The sequence below is a fragment of the Girardinichthys multiradiatus genome, chromosome 12 (genome assembly GCF_021462225.1).
Source record: "Girardinichthys multiradiatus isolate DD_20200921_A chromosome 12, DD_fGirMul_XY1, whole genome shotgun sequence".
NCBI lineage: Eukaryota > Metazoa > Chordata > Actinopteri > Cyprinodontiformes > Goodeidae > Girardinichthys > Girardinichthys multiradiatus.
Genome location: NC_061805.1, coordinates 2,685,306 through 2,708,778, shown reverse-complemented (window position 1 = coordinate 2,708,778; position 23,473 = coordinate 2,685,306).

Genomic DNA, 23,473 nt, shown 5'->3' with positions numbered 1-23,473 from the left:
TAGATAGATGTTTTATTTTACTGTTGCTGATTCTTTTAAATTTGGTTTCATTCCCTTTCAGACTCTACTGACAAACCAACATTGGCAGGTAGGTAAGTGCAATTGTTTCCCGGGATTTTTTCAACACTAATTCTTAAGAGGACGTGCATTGCGACCATTGTCATTTGCCTTACCAGTCTTTCAGTGTACCTCCTGAAATTCCAGTTAAAATTAACAAACTGGTGCAATACAATGTAGACACAGTTGTCACGAGTAGCAGCAGTCTCAATACAGCAGTAAGAATAGAAGTATTTTATACATAAATACAAAGAAGAATCAGATATTCCACCATCCAGGGCGACAGACAGACAGACAGACAGACAGACAAAAACTGCAATAATTTAAGGTTCATGATCCTTTTGGTCGTTACCCTTACTCCTCTGTCTCTTAAAAATTATTGTGACATATCCTGTCTGGTGCTTGAAGCAGATATAGTCTTGTGTCATTATCTTATATAGTTAACTGCGTAACAAAGGGGAAATCATATATTGTGAGGCTTTTACAGGACCAATATGGAGACAAGAGCATGGAAGGAACATAATGAGTAAAATCTTTCTTTTAATAAAATAAATTCAAACTTATCATAAAGCAGGGCGAGGGAGAAGAGCACGCTGGTGGCTGTGAAACAGAAGGGCAGAGAGCAGTTCAACATTGGGTGGTGAACAGGAGGAACCAGTGAAGAACAAAGAAATCCAGAGAGTATAAATGCTGAGGGAAAGTGGAGAATGGACCAATGAACAAAGAGAGCTAAACAGATGTGAACAAGAAGCAGTTGGTGGAAGGCAACTGAGGTAGAGTGACTAATTAACACAAATGAGCAGGGAGGTAACAGAAAACATATAAGTAAACTGAAGTAAGTACACAATACCACTACCAAAAGAACATAAACAGGGAGAACATATAAATTAAAACATCTAACTTAGGAATCCAGGAAGAAATCAAGAAGCAAATCTACTTGTGACACTGCACAGCTATGGGGACCATTGTAGTGTTTGGGAAACAAATGTTCCTGAGATACTTAAACTGCATTCGTAACCCTATTCAAAAACACATATTTGCGAATATTACCGCACTTTAATTTAAAGAGAAAAAAAATTATATATAGAAGACATAGCAAAAACAGTCTGATTACGTATACACTGTGATCTGATAAATAAAATATACAACCTTTACCTGCGGCCCTCTGCAGGGTCTGCTGTTGAAGACAGGCATTCATGAAAGGCTGGGAGAAATCTTGGGTAGTTTTGAAACTATGAGTCAGTATATGAGTTAAGGAGTTGCTTTTCTGCATATTAGAATAAATAAGTAAAGGTGGCAACATGGTTTTATCACATGTTCATAAAGTTTGCTTATTTAGCCAATGTGTAAGAACTTTATTAAGGTGATCTTTTTCTTCTTGGTCAACTTTGGTGTAACTTCGTAAACACGCTGAGTTGTATTTTTATGCATTTCTAGTAAAGGGCTGCTCCCACTAATTGGTCTTAATTGTTGGTATTACCCCTGTGTGATTTTTCTTTAGGTCACTCCTGCATGTGGCTGAGGAGGTGCCTTTTTTATTGATGTGACAGCTCTAAATTGAGAACCTTTCGCTGAGTGTTAAAGCCTAATTAATCACTCTAATTTCATCTCTCCGTGTGTCTTTCTAGGCACATAGTGAATGGGGTCAGAGAGAGCTGTCTGCATGTTAGCTGAGCCTCCTCATGCTAATTAGCTGCTAGCCCTGAGATGAAGAGGCCCTCCGGGCGAGAGGAGAGGGACCGAAGTCAGCCTAAATGGCTACATAATGACCAAGTAAATGGATGAATCAGATCCCAGCTCATTTTATTTGTATACTACATTTAAGTTATTCACCTCCATATCAACCCTTCCCCCTCTGTCCCAGACAAACAAACGTGGATTCTCCAAAGTAAAAGAACTGAGGCAACAGCCCTGTTCCTCATTTATCTGATGCTATATTATCAACCAGGGTCGACAGCATTACTGTACTTTAACCCTTGTATGGTATTCACTTTGCGACCCTCTGGTATCCCTCAGGTCAAATTGACCCGGGATATATTTAGGGTTTTAAAAACAATTCTAATATAAAATTTCACTTAATAAACCATTAACATATATTGTCTTTATATCAATTTCAAACAATTGAGATAACATATATGTTTAATGATTGCAATTAGTCTCTACTTGAACACAATTAACAATGAAAGCGTGACTACTCTTTTTGTCATAATGTTAGAATCAATGTTAAAAATCCACTATACTCAAACCCTGGGTGTAATAAATCATGATTATCTTGGAAAAAAGTGTGACAATGTTTTCATTAAAATTTATTATTTTGAATGCAAACTCTCAATACATCAACTGCAACTTCAACAATCAATCACTTTTATCTTATGAAATGCAAATGAACAACTGAGGCATAGTTCCTGCAACAGGGAGTGGTTCTTGGGAAAAAAAACACATGAACCCCAAAATTTGGCAGTATGTGTGCCACAGATGTACATTTTGCAGTTTCGGCATGTGGTTTGTGACTTTGAGTCCTTGATGGTCCACACACCTCGCAGCGCTTCCTCTTGCCACCGGCTGCAACCTAGAATACCAAAAAGACCACTAGTTCAGGATTAATTTAATCTATTTCTGAAATCACACACATACACACACACACCACAGGCCCACCACACTGCAACAGGAGACTTACTTCAGAAATATGAGGATGAGGACTCCTCCTTGAACCGCCACCTTAACGTGGTGGAGGGGTTTGAGTGCTCAAATGATCCTAGAGGCTATGTTGTCTGGAGCCTAAATGCCACTGGTAGGATCCAAGGTCCAAGGCAAACAGGCTCTAGGTGATGGGTCAGACAAAGAGCGGTTCAAGAATCCTTCATGAGGGCGAAAATATCGAGGCACGTGACGTCGCCCGGTACGGCTGAACCGGGGTCCCACCCTGGAGCCAGGCCTGGGGTAGGGACTCGCCGGAGAGCACCTGGTGGCCGGGTTGCTCCTCGCAGAACCCAGCCGGGCCAAGCCCGAACGAGAGACGCAAGGCCATCCCCCAGTGGGCCCACCACCTGCAGGGAGAACCGTGAGGGACCGTTGCAAAGAGGATTGGGAGGCGGACGAAGGTGGAGACCTCAGCAGCCCGATCCTCGGATGCTTAGGCTGGCTCTAGGGACGTGGAATGTCACCTCGCTGGGGGGGAAGGAGCCTGAGCTTGTGCGGGAGGTCGAGAGATATCAACTAGAAATAGTCGGGCTCGCCTCCACGCAAGGCGTGGGCTCTGGAACCCATCTCCTTGAGAGGGGTTGGACTCTTTTCTATTCTGGAGTGGCCCACGGGGAGAGGCGGCGGGCTGGTGTGGGTTTGCTTGTAGCCCCCAGCTCAGCCGTCTCGTGTTGGGGTTTACCCCAGTGGATGAGAGGGTCGTATCCCTGCGCCTTCGGGTTGGGGATAGGTCTCTGACTGTCGTCTCGGCCTACGGGCCGAGCGGTAGTGCGGAGTACCCGGCCTTCTTGGTATCCCTGTCGGGGGTGCTGGATAGTGCCCCTCCCGGGGACTTTATTATTCTGCTGGGGGACTTCAATGCCTACGTAGCAAATGGCACTGACACCTGGAGAGGCGTAATCGGGAGGAATGGCCTCCCCGATCTGAATCCGAGTGGTGTTTTGTTATTGGACTTCTGTGCTAGTCACGGATTGTCCATAATGAACACCATGTTCAAACATAAGGGTGTCCATCAGTGCAATTGGCACCAGGACACCCTAGGCAGGAGTTCGATGATCGACTTTGTTGTCGTATCATCAGACCTTCGACCGCATGTTTTGGACACTCGGGTGAAGGGAGGGGCTGAAATGTCCACTGATCACCACCTGGTGGTGAGTTGGATCCGCTGGAGGAGGAGAAAGCCGGACAGACTTGGCAGGCCCAAGCGCATAGTGAGGGTCTGCTGGGAACGCCTGGCGGAGACCTCGGCCAGGGATGTATTCAACTCCCACCTCCAGGAGAGCTTTGACCAGATCCCGGGGGATGTTGGAGACATAGAGTCTGAGTGGACCATGTTCTCTGCATCTATTGTTGATGCTGCTGCCCGTAGCTGCGGGCGTAAGGTCTGCGGTGCCTGTCGCGGCGGCAATCCCAGATCCCGGTGGTGGACACTGGCAGTAAGGGATGCTGTCAAGCTGAAAAAGGAGTCCTATCGGCTGTGGATGGCTTGTGGCACTCCTGAGGCGGCTGACGGGTACCGTGAGGCCAAGCGTGCTGCGGCCCGTGCTGTGGCAGAGGCAAAAACTCGGGCATGGGTGGAGTTCGGTGAGGCCATGGAGAAGGACTACCGGTTGGCCTCGAAGTTATTCTGGCAAACCGTCCGGCGCCTCAGGAGGGGGAAGCAGTGCTTCGCCAACACTGTTTATAGTGGGGGTGGGAGGCTGCTGACCTCGACTGAGGACATTATCGGGCGGTGGAAGGAGTACTTCGAGGATCTCCTCAATCCTGCCATCACGCATTCTGTGGTGGAAACAGAGACTGGGGACTCAGGGTTGGACTCTTTCATCACCCAGGCTGAAGTCACAGAGGTGGTTAAAAAGCTCCGCGGTGGCAAGGCTTTGGGGATGGATGAGATCCGCCCTGAGTACCTCAAATCTCTGGATGTTGTTGGGCTGTCATGGTTGACACGCCTCTTCAACTCGGTCGGGGACAGTGCCTCTGGACTGGCAGACTGGGGTGGTGGTCCCCCTTCATAAGAAGGGAGGGTGTGGAGGGTGTGTTCCAACTACATGGGGATCACACTCCTCAACCTTCCTGGTAAGGCCTACGCCAGGGTATTGGAGAGGAGAGTCCGGCCGATAGTCGAACCTCGGCTTCAGGAGGAGCAGTGTGGTTTTCGTCCTGGCTGTGGAACACTGGATCAGCTCTATACCCTCTACAGGGTGCTCGGGGGTTCATGGGAGTTTGCCCAACCGGTTCACATGTGTTTTGTGGACCTGGAGAAGGCATTCGACTGTCTCCCTCGTGATGCCCTGTGGGGGGTCCACATTGCCGGCACTAAGTCGGACAGGTTCCCGGTGCATGTTGGACTCCGGCAGGGCTGCCCTTTGTCACCGGTCCTGTTCATAACTTTTATGGACAGGATTTTCAGATGCAGCCAAGGGCCGGAGGGGGTCTGGTTTGGGGACCAGTGGATTTTGTCTCTTCTTTTTGCAGATGATGTGGTCCTGCTGGCCCCCTCTAGCCAAGACCTACAGCATGCGCTGGGGCGGTTCGCAGCCGAGTGTGAAGCGGCTGGGATGAAGATCAGCTCCTCCAAGTCCGAGGCCATGGTTCTCGACCGCAAAAGGGTGGTTATTCCTCTTCAGGTTGGAGGGGAGTTCCAGCCTCAAGTGGAGGAGTTTAAGTATCTCGGGGTTTTGTTCATGAGTGGGGGAAAAATGGAGCGGGAGATCGACAGACGGATCGGTGTGGCTGCCGCAGTAATGGAGGCACTGTGCCGGTCCGTTGTGGTGAAGAAAAACCTGAGCCGAAAAGCAAAGCTCTCAATTTACTGGTCGGTCTACGTTCCTACCCTCACCTATGGCCATGAACATTGGGTCATGACCGAAAGAACGAGATCTCGGATACAAGCGGCTGAAATGAGCTTTCTCCATAGGGTGGCTGGGCACGCCCTTAGAGATAGGGTGAGAAGCTCAGCCATCCGGGAGGGGCTCGGAGTAGAGCCGCTGCTCCTCCACATCGAGAGGAGCCAGTTGAGGTGGCTCGGGCATCTATTCCGGATGCCTCCTGGACGCCTTCCTCGGGAGGTGTTCCAGGCACGTCCCACCGGGAGGAGGCCCAGGGGACAGCCCAGGACACGCTGGAGGGACTATGTCTCTCGGCTGGCCTGGGAACGCCTCGGGCTCCACCTGGAGTAGCTGGAGGAGGTGTCTGGGGAGAGGGACGTCTGGGCGTCTCTGCTGAGTCTGCTGACCCCGCCACCTGGTCCCGGATAAGCGGAAGACGACGAGTATGAGTACGACGAGGGTTTGTGTCTTTGTGTCCTTGATGGTCCACACACCTCGGACTGTATGTGTCAGGCGTGCAGAGCTGTGGTTTCCATGCCGTCTTCTTCAAGCAGTGGGGAAAACAGCCTTGTCAATTTGATTAGAGATGTCTCTTCTTGGGAAATCTCTGACTAATTCATTTTCTTCAGAAGCTCAGAAAGAAAGGTCTGAGACAGCAAATCTTATTTCTGGTTTACGGTCGTCAGATGCGCAGCCCGCACTTGGGATCCAAGGTTCTTCGAACAAGTAGTCTAACTTGGCCAGCGAAGTCAGACATTCACGCATGTTTCTATCTGGTTCCTCTTCTAGTGAAGAACTCTGGGGAGGAGTTTGAGATGCTGCTGTACAAAGACCTTGTACAATGATGTCATGGGGATTCCAGCTGACTCCTCCTTCCTAGGGCTGTTACTGCTATGCATTCTGGGATTCAAAGTTTTACTGGTCACTTTTTTTGTGTAGTTTAGATGTTCTCCATCTAAACTACACAAACAAAGGGTTCAGTAAAACTCTGTTCTTTAGTTTAGACACGGATGCACAGATCTTTAATTCACCTAATGCGTAGAATGTGGACATAATAAAAAATAAAGTTCTTAATGGGCAGAGTTTCAGACTCATTTTGTTTGTGACAACTATAGCAGGAAATTATATTAATGGCAACAGCTTAAATATGGTTTGTGTGAATAAAGCAACTACAGAAAACCGATGTAAAGGCAATGTTTTACCATATTGGTTTAACCCGTGGAGACCCAGTAGTGTGAAATTTTTCTCAATGAAACAAGGCAAGTGCCCAACGCAACGCTGCCCCAGCTACCGCCCACAGGCACAACAGTGCAGAACAGCACCAAGCTCACAACGCAGCCCCCGACCAGATGGGACAAACTGACCCGGCAAGAAGTCCCCGGCCAGTGGCAAGTACTCGGGGCTGGCGTCCCCCACCCTGCTCCCACAACCACACAGACACACCACATCACTGCCACTGAAACAATAGCCCAGGTAGAAGGATTATCCAGCTCAGCTCTACCATTGGCACTCAGCTGATCCAAATGCCAGTGACCCCACATTCAAGAAGAGGACACAACCCCCTCACCCCACACGCTGCAGTCCCCCACGCCACCCCCTAGCCCACCACCCTGATCCCCCTCCAGACACAACAGTCAGCAGAGCAGCACACCGCCAAGCCCGCCCATTTAGCCACCGTCAGCAGCCCCAGCCCATCAGTCTGTGAGAGGGAAACATGCATCAGTTGGGTAACCGGGCTGGGCAGGCCAACCGCTCCAGGACAAGCACATCCCATCAGCTGCCACAGTGCGGGCATAAGACATGCTCCACCGCCCCACCCTCTTGACCACCAACCGTAGCCCCCCAAGACCCGAACCTCAACCCTAGCCCAGATCCCGACCAGAAGGCCCGCTCCATCTCCTGGCCTCCAACTCAAGACAGCAAACGAGGGTGTGAAAAGACCTCCTCCCGCTCAAATGTGGTGTTGATGCCTGTTGTGGTAGTGTGCATTTAAAAAGAAAAGTGGGTGGGGAAGCGGGTCTGCCAGGCCCCCCAACCTTAGAGGTGAGTGCAGGCACCAGAGGTTAGGGTAACAAAATACCTTCCCTCTTAGTGCCACTGAGCGCACTTACAACCAATTCCCTACATGTGAATGCCATGAAAATGTTATAAATGAGTTTTGTACTATACAATTTGGGCATAGGCTGCCATGGGACTGCAAAGATGGCCCCAAGATACCCCAAGGCCATACAGTGGTAGTGTGATGGAGTGGGCGGAGGGAGGTGTCCGGGGATGGGGATAGAAGGACTGGGGGGTCAAAGTGCTCTCCCAGGGAGCCAGCTCCCTGGCTGACCCCAATAGGCACCCCCAATCGCGGAGTTCCAACAAGGGATGGAGGCATAGTTTTAGAGTTCCTAAGACTAGAGTTTTAGGAACTCTAGTACACTTGATGGCATTTTTCAACCAGTGCCTAAATTTATTTTTTATTATAGATTTAATTTGTTGATATCATAAAAATGTATTCTTGTCCATCCCATATTGTATTATTAATCTGTTAAACGGCAATAACTGAATTCCTTCAAATATATGTTCCAGGTATTCAATTACCTTACTCCTTCAATCTGGATAGTTTATCAGATTATATTTTTGTAGATTGTCAGGGTTGTTCCAGATGGGGGTACGTCTTTTAAAGCATTCATGTCGTTTAATATTTGAGCTTATTAATGGTACATGTGAAATCTTTGTTATGATTTGTGGGTGTTTTTGGGTTTTGTTGGTCTTATTTCACAGTGTTGGACCATGTTTTGCTGAATATTGGACCATTTGCACATTGCTGGATGCCACCAGGCCTTCCGGTGTTTTTGGCCATTTTGTATCCCAGTATAGTCCGCTACTACAAATCCCAGCGGGAACTGCAGCTGATATGATGGGGTGTCCCAAGTCTGACGTCACAGGACACTATATAGGAAGGTGGCCCCCTTAAGGAGGTCCTTTCAGCTTGGGACCGAGACGCGGTTACCACGCTATGCCTGAAGCAGCATTCTGGAGAAGTCCCACGTGGATTTTCATTCATTCTCCCCGTTGGCCAACGAAAAAGAAAAATTCCCGAAAGAAGTTTCTGGGATAAGAAGGCCAGAAATGTCACTTTACCGATCGAAGACGTGAGTTTAACACGTAACAGAAGAAAAAACCCTCACAGAGGTTTCAAGGAGACGGATTGCCACCCTTGTTTTTGTTCCAGTCGACTACTAACGGTCAGATCATATTTTCCCCTTTCGCCAAGGAGGCCAGAGGACGAAGATTGACCGCTCTTCTTGGGTTTAACTGCGGACGCGCAGTAACTCCCCCCTCCCTTTCTCACTCTCGCCCGAGAAGGAAGACTCCACCAAGTAACTCCGTTCTGTTTTGTTATTTTATTTCTAGTAAAGTAGTCTGGGTAGGGTAGAAATAGGATTTTACCGCGATTAGATTCGCCACTTATAGTCTAATATGTTCTGAATTGTATGTGCATGCAACCCTTTTTTTGAAACTTGACTGCTGTTGAATTTCGGAGGCCGCCGAGTCTCGCAAGTTGTGTTTTTACTATTTGAACACCTGAGCGCAGCTGCGCTGTGAAACTGGACTGTGTTGAAGTACCCCTTTAAAGAGGCCTTCTGCGCGTTCGTTTATTCACCGTAACCTGGAGGAATTCACAACACATTAGAATAAATCACACGGAGACAGCTGTATGTTATTCAAATATACCTGGACCCAGGGAGAAGAACTCACACCGAGATGTCTTCTGAGCTTCTCACTGGGCTCATTGCTTTTATTAAAACACACATGAAAATGGGCAGCGCCTTTGATTACAATATTTTCTCACATGTAGTCACGTACACACTTTTCCGGCTTTACCATATTTAGACAGTCATTGTCCTGCACCTGCACCATGTTTTCTACTGATATGAGAAGGGAGTAAGTCAGTCAGTTGTACTATCTCTACTTTTCACACACTCCTGCAGTTCTCAGTAATTTTCCACTTCACCTCTCCAGTGAGAAATACTTCTGCAGGCCACACACAATGTCTTATACTAACACATGTTACACATTTTATTTCCCACACTGGTTATGAACATAGTAATAATAATGATGCACACACATAATATATCTCCACAACTGCTATAATAACCTTATGGTGAAAATCAACCATTTTCTTTGTCTTCAACTTCGTCCCCTACTAGCTTGCCGCCAAAAGTTTATGATCCTTTGTCCTCTGGGTTTACAATTTTGCATGGAGGAAGTTTATGACTGCCTGTGTCCCGCTGAGCAGAGAGTAGCCTCCCCGAGCTTCGCTCAGCGTCACATTATCACTTGTTTGCCATAACTGCTGGTTTAATTCCATACACACCCACTGCTGTTTGTTTTGTTTTATGTAGTTAGATATTTTACTCTTGTTAGTAGAACATTGCATGTTTGATTAGGTGATGATTATTGAATCGGAAGAGCGAGTTGTAACTTTGATCAACTTGTTTATATTGTACACAGCCCATTGGTCTTCCTTATTCTTTCATTTTGTTTGGTAGTTTAGTTGGGTTGTTTTAGCATACTAAAGAGTTTGTTGATTGAAATAGAGTACAGACCAAAGGTTTGGACACACCTTCTCATTCAAAGAGTTGTCTTTATTTTCATGACTATGAATATTGTAGCTTCACACTGAAGGCATCAAAACCATGAATTAACACATGTGGAATTATATACTGAACAAAAAAGTGTGAAACAACCGAAAATATGTCTTATATTCTAGGCTCTTCAAAGTAGCCACCTTTTGCTTTGATTACTGCTTTGATGAGCTTCAAGAGGTAGTCACCTGAAATGGTTTTCACTTCACAGGTGTGCCCTGTCAGGTTTAATAAGTGGGATTTCAAGCCTTATAAATGGGGTTGGGACCATCAGTGTTTTGTGCAGGAGGTGGATACAGTACACAGCTGATAGTCCTACTGAATAGACTGTTAGAATTTGTATTATGGCAAGAAAAAAGCAGCTTGTCATAATGTGGTTTGCAGGTGGACCAATGTGCAGACAAGAGCTGGGCAGCAACATGTTGTAAAAGGTTTTCAGCTTTATTTCCAGAGGTTTTCAAAGAAACCAAACAAGGCACTGCAGATACAAACAAAAGTCCAGATCCAAAAAACTTACAAGATAGGTTCGGCAGGAACATGGAAAAACTCAGCACAAATACGTGGGTTGAGAACGGGGTATGACAAACACAAGGAACTAGCAACAAACAATGACACAAAACCAACTAATATACTGAGGGATAACAAAGGGCAGGTAATCAGAGAAAACAGGGAACAGGTGTGACAAGGAGGCAGAAGGAACAGGTGAAACAAATACAAAGGCTGAGGATGAGCAAAGTAACTAATAAACAATAAACTTAAACACAGACCAAGCAAAACTATAGACAAAGATAAATAATCAAATGGGGAATAAGAAAACTAGAATAATTATGACTAAAGTAAACAGAGAAACTAGTGGGAACATAGGAACAACAATAACAACCTAAGAACACACAAAGAACCCATAAAAAAAAAAACCTGAATACAAAAGTAAACAAACCTAACCACACTGAATGAATTAACTGGAAAAGAAACAGAAAAGAAACTAGTAAACAAGAAGAGTGCAAAGGAATAAATAATAAAACACAATTAAACGCAAAGATACTAAAGAGAAATAAAACTAGAGAATCCAGGGAAGACCAAGAACTATAATAATTACAATAATAATAATAATAATAAACCATACAAAGTAATAAGAAAACAACCATAAAAGAACTTAAGAAGTAAACACTAGGAGGCGAAAGAGGGAGAAAAGAAAACATGATACAAAAACCAAAATAGAAACATCTAAACAAAATAAATCACAAGAAACCATAAAACAAAGTCCAAAATGTCACTGCGTGACATACCCCCCCTCAAGGTCGGATTCCAGACGATCTCTTAACAACCTGAACGCCAAAGTCCCAAAAGAAAAAAAAACAAAACAACCCGACCGGGGTGGGTGGAGGGAGGCCTCAGAGGAGGGCAAGAGTCCAAAAGACCAAAAACACAAAACAACCCGACCGGGGTGGTCGGAGGGAGGCCTTGGGAGGAGGACCAGAGTCCAAAACAAAAGTAACTCCCAATAAACAAAACCAACAAAAACAGAGTCCATAATCTCCAGGAACGAGAACAAAAATCCATAAGGTCGATGATCAGGAGGCCTGCAACGACGAAACCAGCGGCGATGAGAGTGATGATCTGGGGGTCGGCAGCGACGAAGTAGCCAGCGAAGTGGCCGATGGTTCAGAGGCCTGCAGCGACGTAGCCAGCGGCAGAGATGCGGGCGATCAGGAGGCCTGCTGCGACGTAGGTAGTGGCGGAGATGCGGGCGATCAGGAGGCCTGCTGCAAAGTAGCCAGCGGCGAGGATGCGGGCACCTCGGAGATCTGCAGCCAAAATACAGGTGTCTAGGAGACCGCCGGCGACAGAGATGCAGGCGTCTAGGAGGCCGGCGATGAGGCCAGAGGAACCCATGAAGTGAGGTCCTAGGTGGTCTGCTGTGTGGCGAGAACTGCGGCGGAGGCTTGGACCCAGGCAGGGGCCGCAGAGGCTTGGAACCAGGCAGGGCCCGCAGAGGCTTGGACCCAGGCAGGGCCCGCAGAGGCTTGGACCCAGGCAGGGCCCCTGGGGAACTGGAGTCAGGCTCTGGTGTGTCATGGTGTGTGTCAGGCTCTGGTGTGTCATGGTGTGTGTCAGGCTCTGGTGTGTCATGGTGTGTGTCAGGCTCTGGTGTGTCATGGTGTGTGTCAGGCTCTGGTGTGTCATGGTGTGTGTCAGGCTCTGGTGTGTCAAGTGCCAAATAGTCAGGCAAAGTCAAACGTCAGTCCGTATTTCCAGTAGCACCCCCCAGAGGAAACTAAGCAGGTGCTCTGGACCAGGTCGTGGACCACGACCACGGGCTCCACCGGAGCTAGGCGAGGTTCAGATGACCCTGAAGAGGCCGGCTGTGGCTCTTGTAGCTTGGCTGCCGGCTGTGGCTCTTGTAGCTTGGCTGCCGGCTGTGAGTCCAGAGGCTTGGCTGTGGGCTGTGAGTCCAGAGGCTTGGCTGCCGGCTCTTGTAGCTTGGCTGCCGGCTGTGAGTCCAGAGGCTTGGCTGCAGGCTGTGAGCCCAGAGGCTTGGCTGCAGGCTGTGGATCAGGATACTTGGGGCTCTGTGCTGCTTTTACGGCCACCAGAAGAGGGTCGAAGGGACCTCAAGCAGAAAGAGGAGCTGGAGCGTCGAGCCATCCCTCCGCGATTAATTCAGCCTGAAGAACAGAGTGCACCAGGTCCAGATCCTCTGGGTGATCCATTAAGTGAACAACATGACCACAGCAACGATTCTTCAGGGATTTCCTGTTCATTTCCTCCAGCCCGGCTTGAATCCAACTCGGGGCTGGAGGCTGCACCGGCGGCTGGAGAACTGCAGAGGGTGCTGAGTGACCATCACCCAACTCCGGGGAAAACACCTGCGAGGAAACCATGGCTTGCGGACCCGCCGTGGACGGGTAGGAGGCGCCCATCCGGAATACCTCAATGGCAACTGCTTTACGGCGACGATGTCTACCTGGACGGGATCCAAACCCAGTGGGAAACTCTGCTGCAGTAGGAGTTGCTACAGACGTAGGTGACTCCGGAAAAACTGCTGTGGCTGTGGGTGACAAGGAGGGACCGCTGCAATGATGGCGGCGGCGTGAGTAGGTAGAGGTGGCCGAGACTGTCGGAGGTAAACTGGAGCGCTTCCGACCTGGTATGAGAACTGGAGATACCGGTGTCGGTTGGCTGATTCCAGCCTCTACCATTTCCTGGAGCAACAAGGGCTAAGGTAATATCTCCACCTTTTCACCATGCAGTTTCCTCAATTTCTCCTCCTGCTGTTGTATCCACTTTTTACGCTCTTTAGCTTTGTCTACTTGGTCCTGTTTGCTGGTTCCTTCTGTCATAATGTGGTTTGCAGGTGGACCAAAGTGCAGACAAGAGCTGGGCAGCAACTTGTTGTAAAAGGTTTTCAGCTTTATTTCCAGACGTTTTCAAAGAAACCAAACAAGGCATTTTGTGAAATCATCAATAATGCCAGAGCTTGGCTCATCCCTTTCAATTTTGTCCTAATAGATCATCTTGTCGGGCTTGTATTTACAGGACAACCCTTAAAAGACTGAAATATTATTTAATAAAATATTAATGTATTAATATTAAATAATATATTCGTATTCATAATCACAACACTTCAATTCATTTTCCTTGATTTCTAGTGCCTAACCCCGACCAATTCCTACCTAACCTTAACCCTAACCATAGCTCTATTCATACCCTTGTCCTTAACCTAACCCCTGTCCCAAGAACGGAATTTGGAAAAGGGAGGACCAGAAAAATGAACTCATTCTGTCAAAAGGTCCTCACTTTGCAAAAAAAATATTAAAAATGGTTCTCACACAGCATCAAGTACAAGAACACACACACACACACACACACACTGCCTAAAAGCCCAATAGATCCTTTTTATATTTGCAACAATATCTCACTTTTCTTAGTGACAACTTTATAGATCTAAAACTAATGTACAATAAACAACATCATTTTGATACTTAAAGTGTTAAATTTACCTCTGTTTCAGGTCACTCTAACACTTGATAAGTGAGTGTTAGGTTGTAAACCTACTTTAACTTCTAGAGTTAAATTTTAAACAGTAAAGTATGACGGAAGGATAATAAACACAATGTAATGTTGAAACTGTCATTGCATGGCTAGAGAGCTTCATACTCACTATGTGCACCTGTAGACCATCAGATACTCACGCAAATTACATCACCAGAGAAAAATATTTTTGAAAATCTTATTTGGCAAATTCTTTTGGAAACAGTAAACCCCCCTTGTTAGGGAATTAGAAAAAATACGTCAGTGTCTGACGTAATTTTAGAGGCAGAGAAAAACTAGCATGTATCAGCTGAACCTACCAGTGGGTCCATCAGGGTTAGGTGGTTGGGCCTTGCTTTGGAATCCTCTCATGGGTGTGTTTATCAATGCACCTGGGGCACTTTTTATAACATGTTTTCCTTAAACTAAACTTTCCATTGATTTGCCCGGATATAGTACTATGTAAACTGCCAGCTTCTTTACCACTGATCTTTTGTGGATTATCCTCCTTGTGGAGGGTATGAGTGGCTGTCTGCTGGACAACTGACAAGTCAGTTGTTTTTTCCATGATCCTGTAGGTCATACAATTGTTGGTCTTATGTGACTGTGATCTGATTTTCGGAGAAATTTGGATTTTCACCGGCTGTAAGTCATAATCATCAACATTAAAATAAATGAACACATGTTATATAATACTTTGTGAGTAATGCATCTACAATATATAATGAGTTTCACATTTTGAACTGAATTACCTAAATAAATCAACTTTTCAATGATTTTGTAATTTACTGAGATGCGGTGTGTCTGATGGGGTTTTTGCACCTGGCTGAATATAAAATGCTGTTTTCATATGTGGCAGTTTGGGAAAACACAATAAGGGACATCCCCAAATAGAGGCTTAACTCCAAAAGGAGCAATATAATGTTGTTATTCTGTAACTGTCTGCAGTTTTGTCTGATATTATGTATGTCTCAGCCCTTTGTTCATCAAGTGAAAACAGAGAGAAAAACACTCCTGCTTCTATTTTATCCTCTAATTTGTAAAGTCAGTCATGATAAAATTGAACATCCCTTCAAGCACTGGTTAACAGTATGTGAAAATATGGCAGTGACATGTTAGTTGTGCGGCTGGTTTCAGTCATGTCTGCAGACTTTGAAATGCATTCCAAGGTTCAAAGAAGATATTAAATGTATTTGGAGGGCTGATCTTATGCAGAAATTTGGCACTGTTCCGGCATCTTAAACTTTACAGGGCCCAGCGTTTCTATATTGCCTGTAAGGAGTTAAGAATGGCCTCTTTCTAATAAAGCCTTCATCGCAGCACTTTATATGAGTCTGGGTACATCTGGCCAACCTACCTGGCATCCTTTGCAAATTCTGGCTCAGACACCTAACTTGAGACCTGAAAGCCCTCGGCACCCTGCCTGGCTGGCACCCCCTCCCCTGGGAATGCTGGGCTGGGAGAACAGTGTGCCAGTCAGGACAGGATGGAGAACTCCAAGAGTATATGAGTGTAAGAGAGTGAGGTATATGCTGACCCTTGCTCTATTTATTGTTGGCTCCTTGTAAATTGACAAAATGCAAGCGTGAAAGCAGTTCCACAGGGAATAAAACAAATCCCACAGAGATCCACTTCTTAGGAGGGTATGTTTATGCAGTCCTACACATGGTAACCATGTAAAGTATGGATGCACTGTGCATTTTTGCCAAACCCACTTTGGGATTCCAAAGCCAGGCTTGAAAGACAAAACACTTTAATGTTCCTGGAAACCAGAAATGTGTACCATGTGTTTAGACCTCCACAGTTTTTAACTTACGAAGTGGGTATTTAGTGTCCTAGTTACAGTACATTTAGGTATTGTGGCCTACAGTGAACCTGGGTATCATTTCCTATCCTTAACCTAATATCTTATTCATGTTAGGTTTTCAAATGACAAACATTATGTTAATCACAGGGGGGATGCTGATTCACAATAAGCAGATAAATGTTTAAAATAGGTTATCTTTCAGCGTTTATTAGTTACACTGTGCAAAATATGTAAAAAGTATTGTCAATGTTTGCAATCCTCCAGAACGATACACAAATTCTCTTTTTTTTGTACAACCCAATACAGATCCGTTTCCAGCATGGAGGGGTCATGTAGGAACACCATACCGTCTGTGCAACATTGTGTGTTAAACATTTCCTCATTTTGTCTCATTACAAGAAATGTCTCTTATTTATTGGAATTTTGGGTGAAATCATAGTCGTGCAATTGGACGGATAATTAACTCAAACCCTCGGTTGTTTGTGCTAGATGGCCGTTCCTACTGAACCAGTTTTTGTTTAAGGTTTCTTCCTGTTTTCCTTTCCACTGTCACTACATGCAGTGCCCAGTGTGAGGGATTGCTGCAAAGTCATTCAACACAATGCAAGGGACTGTCCACTGTTGCTACTTGTTCTTTCAGGAGGAGTAAATGCTGTAAGTCAGTGACTCAATGCAATCTGCTGGGTTTAGGGAACTGTTTAACCAATTTGAATAATAATCTGAAATTGACTGCATTGTTGGATAACTAGGATTATTTCACAATATATGTATGACCCGATTAAATTGACTTTTTGCTTTTGAAAACCTTAAAAGTTTTTTTTACAAAAAAATCTGAAAACCAATGCATGCATTTGCATATAGCTCCCTTTTTTGTGATACCCCCAAATAAAATCTGGTGCAGCCAGCTGCCTTTAAAAGTCATCTAATTAGTAAATAGACTCACTCTGTGTGTAATTTAATCTCAGTGTAAATCCAGATGTTCTGTGAAGGCCTCAGAGGTTTTGTTAGACAACAATAGTGACCATATCTCATATAGTATCTCACAGAGCATTCAATCCATCATCTAAAAATCAAAAGAGTATAGCACAAGTGCAAACCTACCAAGATATTGCTGTCCCCCTAAACTGACTAAATGGCTAAGGAGAGCATCAATCAGAGAAGCAGTCAAGAGGCCCATGGTAACCATGAAGGAGAGGCAGATGCTAAGACCATACTGTTTTTTTCTCTGAATCTGCTGCCTTACTGTTAGCCCTTCAGACCTCTAATCTAGCCTTTGTGGATGAGAGGACAGAATAAGTTGTTCCCATTTAAAATTCGTCACCAGCCTTATAGGGGCCAAAGTAAACATGTAAAAGAAGATGATTTGGTCAGATGAGATCGAATTTAAACTTTTTGGCCAACATGCTTGGGCTACAGTTCACCTTCTTGCAGGACAATGACCCCAAACATACAGACTATTCAATTCAATTCAGTTTTATTTGTAATTCAATTCAGTTATATTTATTTCTCTCCAATTCACAACACATGTTGTCTCAAGGCACTTCACAAAGTCAATTCAATCGAATCATACAGAAGTCAGGTACATACATTCCAATTAAACCTAACCATGAACAGTGCTGTCAGATTCAGTTATTTATTCAAATTGGTTAAAAAGTTTTTCTATCTAAGGAAACCCAGCAGATTGCATCGAGTCAGTGACTTGCAGCATTCACTCCTCCCGGATGATCATGTAGAGACAGTGGACAGTCACTGGCATTGACTTTGCAGCAATCCCTCACACTGAGCATGCATGTAGTGACAGTGGAGAGGAACAACTCCCTTTTAACAGGAAGAAACCTCCAGCAGAACCAGGCTCAGTGTGAGCGGCCATCTGCCACGACCGACTGGGGGTTTGAGAGAACAGAGCAGAGACACAGAAAGAACACAGAAGCACTGATCCATGAGTACTTTCTATGGGAAGGAAAGGTAAATGTTAATGGATGTACCTCCTTTAGTGGTTTTATCTTGAAGAAAAAACAGATAAACTCTAAATCAGTTTTCAAGTTTAGAGTATGAAAGAGAGCACATACAGTTAGTCACAGTAAAAGCTCAGTTAGTAGCTATGTCTAGCAGAGACAGGGATAAACACTGAAAGAGAGGGCAAAGAGTATCATCTGTAGAAGGTGATCATTAAGTTGTTGGCAGCAGAAGCTTGGACGATGCCCACCTCCAGGAAGGTGTGACAGGTAGAGTCAGAGACAGGCCAGGTGTAGCTTCTAGGAAGAGAAAAGACAGAGAACATAAAGTTAAAAGCTGAAATAACAGCAAATAATGCCAAATTGGACAGTAGTATGAGAATGTAGCAGAGAGGGTGAAAGTAGTCATTATGTCCTCCAGCAGTCTAAGCCTATAGCAGCATAACTACAGAGATAGCTCGGGATAACCTAAGCCACTCTAACTATAAGCTTTATCAAAAAGGAAAGTTTTAAGCCTAGCCTTAAAAGTAGACAGGGTGTCTGCCTCATAGACTAAAACTGGGAGCTGGTTCCACAGGACTGGAGCCTGATAACTAAAGGATCTGCCTCCTATTCTACTTCTAGACACTTTATGTGTGAGAAGGAAAAATTTAAATTATATTCTGGATTTAACAGGGAGCAAATGAAGGGAAACTAAAATAGGAGAAATACGTTCTCTCTTCATAATTTTCATCAGAACTCTTGCTGCAGCATTTTGGATCAGCTGAAGGCATTTAACCGCATTTCATATTCATATTTTGGAATGGCCCAGTCAAAGTCCAGACTTAAATCCAATTGAGAATCTGTGGCAGCAAGACTTAAAAACTGCTGTTCAGAGATGCTTTCCTTCCAATTTAAGCAAGCAAGAGGTATTTCTTATTGAAAAAAAAGAAAAAAAATTTAAAACCATTTATCCTTTTCCTGCCATATTACAATTATGTGTTTCTCTGTTTTGGTCTGTCAAATAAACTCCCACATTTAGTGGGAATGTGAAAAAGTTCAATTGGCACGAATATTTTAGGAAGACACTTGAAGTGCTATAAACCTAACATTGTTCCTATTTGATTATTTGTTAATGATTGTTAATGATTAAAATTCTAAACCACTGGATCATTCGGGTTGTTCTGAATAATCCACAATTTATTTGCCAAAACATATCAGTTTCTGACAACATAAAAACATGCACATCCATTAACACACAATAAGGGTTCAATATTAGCTTGTGTTTTTTCACTCTGTTGCTTGTAGTAGCTCCCCCATACACTGTAATCAAGGGATCAAATTCACATCCCTCGTGAATTAAAGGCAGGTAGCCAGAAGTGGTTTATCCTTACTTTGGAAATTCATAGCCTGACACTTTATAGCCTAGCTTAGCCAAATGTTTATAGGTTAGTTTAATCATGCTAATATTCTGGAATATGGGCCATACACACACTGACCAACACAGGGATGTGTTTTGGGCAATAGAGAAGCACATTTTGTCTCATAGAGGGAGTTTTGTGCCTGATATTGTCCTCAGACTCTTTACAACATAGCAAAAATAATTACCAAGTCGACCCACCGCAAAAGGACTCTTGTCTTCTTGTTTTTTTCTGTTCACTCATTTCTAATTAACCGCTGCAGGCAAATCTGTTTTTCATAATTCATGCCTTGCTTACAAAGTGTAAAGATAGCTGTTTCTTAGACATATCTCTCTACCTCGTGTTCCAATTCCAGTGTGGAGCTAAGTATAAACTTGTATTTTTAAGTGAAAATCGTTTATGCCTTTATGATAAGCTCAGGTCCCTGGTGCTCCAGTCATTGGAAAACTGAGCACAATGTGTTCCAGCAGAGTGAGGAAAGCTGCTCATAAAAACACTTTTTTCTGTTTCCCCCCCCTTTTCTCTCCACTCTTTTCCAGTTATGCTTTCAGGAAGGCAGCCAGCCCCAACCACTCACAGTTTTGGCACACATGCTCATTTAAAGTGACTGTGGAAGTTTTGCAAAATTATCCTTTTTTGGAATGCAATTGGTGGAAGCAGTTGTATGTAATGAGCTGTATAAAATAATGAAACACAATATGCAAAGACAGTAGTCGCAGTCAACTCACACACACACACACACATACACACATCGTAACTTCTGTGATGTATGAAACCTTCCTGTGTAAACTATGAATGTGCCCTAGTCTTGTTTTTATCACGATTTAAAGTGTAATTTGCTGCACAGGTTCTTCTGAGATAAACTATTAGCAGAGTATTTTTTTTCTAAGCATAAAGGAGAAATCTTTCCTAGTAAACACGTAGACAATTCCCATTTATCTTCATACATCCAAATGTTTTTCTATGACTAACTGAGTCTGCCATCTATTGCCAACCCTATGAAACTCTTCTGTATTTGATGACTGTAATTAAATTCTGCATGTGGACATGTTTTAATGTTGCATTAAAAATGGTCATCCCAAAGCTGTGCTTTACTTTCTGCCATGACTTGAAATGAAATACACTCTTGAAAGGTCCTAAATAACTACCTTCTGGTACAATCTTCCTGCTTGTGCTATTTTTATACTGATTTCAATAGTCAGAGATGCTGACCCCCTGTAGTTTATTTCTGCCTTCACACAGAAGTGTTTGGTCTAGTGGGAATCCTTGGGTCTCCTAATATAATTCTTAAGGTCCTAGCCTTACTTTTTAAATGCTCTAAGGCTGCTTACTACATATTAGGATTTAAAGACGTATACAATCACTGGAAAAAGGAAATACAGGTATTTTTTGAGGATGTACATATTAATACATAAATATTAAAACAAACCATGGGTTTCTTCACAGAGTTTGACATGGGTAATTGTTAAATTCGGTGAAAAACACTAAATGACATTTCACACCGTATTTACGAAAAATGTTTGAACTGCTTTCTATTGGGTAAGAACGCTGTCAAAAACAATGTGTATGTAAAGACGGAAATGTGTGCATATTAGTCAATAGTTGTGCATAAGTAAAATCCAAAAGAGGTATTGTATATTTTCTCTATAAGAATACAAAATAAAATTTTACAACTTCAAGAAATTACAAACACAAAGTTCAAGTTTACAGTTGTGGTTTATTCTTTATGAATACAATATGCTATAACAGTTTGTGAATACGATTTCTTTTCTATGAGAATACAAATTTACATCAGCGACTTGGTGTCACGTGATCTCAGGCTCAGGATATAGTGGGTGGAGTTATACAATGATGTACAGTAGGTGGCAGTATGCACCTCTGAATTTGTTTCGAACCGCCAGCAGAGGAAGAGAAGAAGAAGCAGCAGCACTACCGCCAAAAGAACGGACCAAGAGCATATATTAACGACATTAAGACATATATAAACTTTTTAACATTACCTGGCTTTGTACCGTAGTTTCTTGGTCCGTCATCTTAGCGCTAGTGCTGCTGCTTCTTCTTCTCTTCTTCTGCTGGCGGTTTGCAACAAATTCAGAGGTGCATCGCGCCACCTACTGTACATAATTGTATAACTCCACCCACTATATCCTGAGCCTGAGATCACGTGACACCCAGTCGCTGATGTAAATTCGTATTCTCAAAGAAAAGAAATCGTATTCACAAACTGTTAAAGCATATTGTATTCATAAAGAATAAACCTGTAAACTTGAACTTTGTGTTTGCAATTTCTTGAAGCTGTAACATTTTATTTTTATAGAGAAAATATACAATACCTCTTTTTGATTTTACTTATGCACAACTATTGACTAATATGCACACATTTCCGTCTTTACATACACATTGTTTTTGACAGCGTTCTTACCCCATAGCTTTCAGTTGAACTTATCTTCTGTATGACATTACCACTTTCTCCATATTGCTTGGGAGTTTTGGACCAGTTATTCAGGTTCATTCAGGTTTTTGTGGCATAATTTTTGCACAGATAGTTTGAGTTTCTACCATAAAACTGCTACCAGATCAAACTCTGACATACAATATACATTATACAATTCCTGATCTTTTTACTTTCAATCTGCTGTTGTGTTTTTGGTGTTTTGATCATTGTTGTTTTGCATTAATTGGTTTAGGCCAAGAATCGCTGAGCTATCAGAGGATCTGACTCTTGTAATGCTGCAGTGCAGGAAACAGCTGAATTTATAAGTTCACTAAATGGCTGTCAGGTTCCCCGGTGGTGTGACTCCCAAATAAGCCCAAATCACTGTCCCTCCACTGCTGAGCCTGACAGTTAGTTTTAGGTATTTATGCTAACTGTATGTGTTAGGCTTTTCCAAATATGCTACTGCACACTACTATACCATAATAACTTCATAAAGCTCTTTAAAACAGTCATAGCAGAAACAAAGTGCTGCACACAACTGCAAACTAAACTTACATCAAAAGAGAATACATATACACAGGATATAAGAACGATAGAAGATTAAATGCAATGGAACCAGTTAAGCAAACAAGATCAAACTAATTCTCGCTGATGTTGAAAGCATGAAAAAATAAAAATGGGTTTTAAGACTAGTTTGAAATGAAGGCCATGAAGAAGCCTCTTTATTGTGCAGAGGTACCGTATTTTCCGCACTATGAGGCGCACTTAAAAACCATTAATTTTCTCAAAAAATGACAGTGCGCCTTGTAATCCGGAGCGCCTTATATATGGATCAATTGGTTAATTGGTTGATCCATACTGGTTGTACACGGCGCTATGTCAAAATGTTTCAGTACGACTGGTAAACTACAAAGCCGCACCGCTTGCAGCATTACGGCTACGGTAGTCAGGGGTGTCGCCGAAGTAATAGCGGTAAACACCTGTACTGTGCTTACTCCTAGTCCAACACCACTTGTGTGTGTATAACGACCCCAAAATTGCACCTTTCAAGAGACACGCTTACGATGCTGAGTTCAAACTCAAGGCTGTCAGCTACGCAGTCGAACATGGGAATAGAGCAGGAGCGAGAGAATTCAACAGTTAACACTACTATATTGTGAATGTACTAACGTTTGATTTAGTGCATCAAACTGTTTCTTTTACGTGTTTACTGAATCAGGGAAAAGTTCCCTTTCACTTTTTAACTAACGTTTGATTTCAACTTCAACTTCATAGACTCCAATGCATTCCTAACGTGCGGTTGGCTCTATTCAATAGAATTCTATGTAGAGGAGACCTTACCATGAGAGTGAATGGAGTTATCAGAACGCTGGTTTGTAGTGTATTAATAAAGTTTGACTGAGTGACTTATTTGACTATTTTGTTGACATTCTCTTTAGCACAGCTCCATCTAGTGGATGTATAATGCAACCCCAGTCAAACGTTTGACTGCAGTAGCTTCTATTCTATGCGGCTTATAATCTGGTGCGCCCTATACATGAAAAACGTTCTGAAATAGGCCATTCATTGAAGGTGCGCCTTATAATCCGGTGCGCCTTATAGTGCGGAAAATACGGTAGG